Genomic DNA, 3527 nt, shown 5'->3' with positions numbered 1-3527 from the left:
TATATATACATCGGCCATGCATGAATCATTTCAACATACGGTAGAAGTTGATTCACCTAACGCTTTTCCTTGAAATCCACTTAGTTTACCTCTGAGTCTGACACTTTCCCTTTCCTTTCTCCGCCCCCTCTGGCAGACCATGCACATTCCTTAGAGCGTGAGTGGAAAGTTATTGCTGACAACTCGTGCTTGCTGGGAAAAGCCATGGAATTTGGGAAAACCCACGCTGTTGTGTATAAAAAGAATGAAGATCCCTTCAAACTTCACTTTCACATTTCCTAGTGGATCTTAAAGGACTTCTCTCTTCAGGAATCTGTTGATTTCCATCACAACAATGGCCTTCGCAACAAAAGTTACTGCTCTCCTCATGGTCTCCCTTGCCGTTTTCATGAAGTTCAATGAAGGTAAGCTTTATTTTTTTGTAGCTACATAATATTACATTAATGTTAATGATGATCTTCTCTTCTTTTAAGTGACCATTAGCAGTCTGCTAACCATGCATGCTCTTGACAATTTCTTTTACAAAGCAAAGAGTAAACATAACAGTGAGAGGTGATCTCAGTCAAAATCTGTCAAGAACATCTTTCTTACAACAGGAGAAAAGTGAGAAAAACGTGCTTCTGATAATAATAAGAATAAGAAAAGAAAAAAAGGATGGAGAAAAATGTAAAATGCAATGCAGTAGATCGGCTATACTTGCAGGAAATAATCTTTGGTGTAGAGGGAATAAATGGGAGGGGTCCACATACAGAGCTCTGGGGAATGGCCAATGAAGTATATAGCAGGGTTTAGGTGGTTAATGCTGCCTCCATATTATATGACAGCTGTACAAGAATCATCCACTACAGAATAAACTACAACATGCCCTTCGTACCATAATGTGCTTATGCTCAGCACTGATAATTATTTTCCCACCTGTCTCTCTACAGCACAGTTTATTCCTGGAGCCAGATGCCTATGCCCCAAAACAATCAAGTTCATTCCAGATGCCATTACAGATTTCCACGTAATTGAGAAGGGACCAAACTGTGATAAAACTGAACTCATGTAAGTCCCACACACACCACACACACACACACACACACACACACACACACACACACACACACACACACACACACACACACACACACACACACACACACACACACACACACACACACACACACACACACACACACACACACACACACACACACACACACACACACACACACACACACACACACACACACACACACACACACACACACACACACACACACACACACACACACACACACACACGACTAGTTCACTTTAAAATTTGCAGTATTAATTTACCCACTCAGAGAGGTTCCATTTTTACACAGAGTGAAATGAACAGTGAGGATTTATTGGTGTATTACCTTTCACCTTTCACTGCTGGCGTTATAATTAATCAGTGTCTTTTGTGGGATTTAAAGCAGTGCCTTTTGTGTTTTGCGATTTGCAGTGTTACATTAAAGAGACCAGAGGGGAGCAAGGAAGAAAAAGTATGTCTGAATACTGATGGGAAGCTCGCTAAGGCTTTTCTCCACTGCTGGACCAAGTAAGGAAAAGTTACACTGCTCACCACATACATGTACTACAGCCTCCCATCTCCTCAGGGGGAAAATGTCATTCATTTAACTCTGAGCGTGTACAGTACAAATGTAACCAAATGGACCCGTACATTTGTACATGCTCAGAGTCACAAATGGACAAATCAACACTAACAGTTTGACTATGTATCGAGGTTGGAGTAATGTCAGTCTGACTAATGCTGGATTTTAACGTTTTTGTCTTTCTTAATTAAAAAGGGTAAATTAAATGGTTTATATCCTATTATAAATTTAATATTATGGACAACATGCTATATTGTTAACTAAGTAATGAATTAATGCAGCTTTTCACTTGATTAAAAGGCCCTAATGATTACAATGCATCGATCCCATTTATAACTCTGCATGCCGTTTGCGCCATGCACGTTCAAGTGAGTTATTGTGCAACACTGTCCAGGTGTTTCACATTAGTGCTTCCAGCCTAATCTCGACCCCCCCCTCCCCTCTCTCCTTTTCTCCGATCCAAAGCATAAAGAGAGACGAGAGTCAGAAGATGACTTGTCTAAACAGAAGAAAGAAGCCAGTTTAAAGACAAGACGAACAACAGAGGCCTGACCTGAGAGAATAAACTGCACTGGAGTCTCCCAGATGTCATCGCGATAACATGCAGGAGCTGGTCACTGCATTCCTCCACCGCAGACGACTGCGAAACAACAGCAGGAGGTTTCAGGGTTATGAGGGGACACGCACTGACAGCTGCAGTTTAACCCATTCTGACCGGGAACCCATGTTGGTGTTAGCATCATGTTATGCTTTAGCTATTGAAAAACAGCAGATCTACAAGCTCATAGCGCGCCACCGAGTGGTGCGCTACGAGCTTGTAGGTCTGCTATTTTTGAAAAATTCGAAGAACGACTGACATTTTTAGAATCTGATCTCAGGTCAGAATGGGTTAATCAGACCAGTGTGTGTCCCGTGGAAACCTCGTATGAATCTGATCTCAGGTCAGAATGGGTTAATTGTGATTACAGTATTATGACCAATGAATGTATTGTACTGTACTGTGTACAACATGCCTATTTTATTTGGAATCTAGTATAATGTGATTTAACCACTTACACCCCATTATGCTCCGTTGACCGGAGACCCCTAGGGGTTTATACTGTACTAGGCCCCCTCCTTTCTTTTTTTTTTACATCTACAGTACATCGGAAATCTATCTACTGCAGTAGAACTGTTGGCCGCCCGAATATATAGGAATGCTATCAAGTGGTTATAGGTTGATTTATTTATTTATTATCTACATTATTATATATTTTATATTGGATTTGTACTGTGTGGTTGAACAAATAAACTTGATTTTGATAGAACCCTGAACCTTCTGGTTGTTACTGTTAACAGCGGCATAGAATAAACTTTGTGAAAAATGAGCATGGTTTCGGGGAGGGGGGGGGGGGGGGGGGTTCTGTCTGTGTGTGAACCATCTGTTTTCAACTCCTACTTTCAGTGGGAGGATTTGCTGCTAATGCAATCCATTGCCCGCTACCAGCATTTCCGGTGTTGAACAATGGCCGGCAATTCCCCATACTGCATAACAAATATAGTTTGTTTGCATCTACAGACACACACCAGGCATGCAGGGCACTGTGGTGACTTTGTCTCTAACAAGACATGTTTATTTTTCATACGATAATAATTGACTGTTGGCCGTGAGGAAAATGTACAACAGCTGTTTTCCAACAGCTGCGAGCCGGATGATAGAAGGCGGCTAGAAGCCTGAAACATTTTGAGATTCAATTGGATGAGGTGGAAGGTTAAGGCCATAACTCACTGCCACCGGCTGCATGATGTTACTGTACTCCACTGGTTCATTTAAGGATCGCTGGGCTTATGTGAATAGTTGGACTAAAACTCTTCCAGTCAATTTGCACCATCTGCCAGAGGTAAAAAGATAAAGATTTTTTA

General features: G+C 41.5%; 1 long non-coding RNA gene across 1 annotated transcript; it reads left to right on the top strand.

Annotated features, from left to right (window-relative positions):
* The first annotated feature begins 201 nt into the window (after window positions 1-201).
* LOC308313021 lies at window positions 202-2323 on the top strand. Its single transcript, XR_013963832.1, has 4 exons — window positions 202-404; window positions 930-1047; window positions 1475-1570; window positions 2091-2323. It is a non-coding gene; the product is annotated as an uncharacterized lncRNA (long non-coding RNA).
* The last annotated feature ends 1204 nt before the right edge of the window (window positions 2324-3527 follow it).

The sequence above is a fragment of the Protomyctophum bolini genome (genome assembly GCF_963924005.1).
Source record: "Protomyctophum bolini genome assembly, chromosome: 3".
In the NCBI taxonomy this organism is placed as follows: Eukaryota; Metazoa; Chordata; class Actinopteri; order Myctophiformes; family Myctophidae; genus Protomyctophum; species Protomyctophum bolini.
This window is presented reverse-complemented; position numbering and strand designations above follow the sequence as displayed.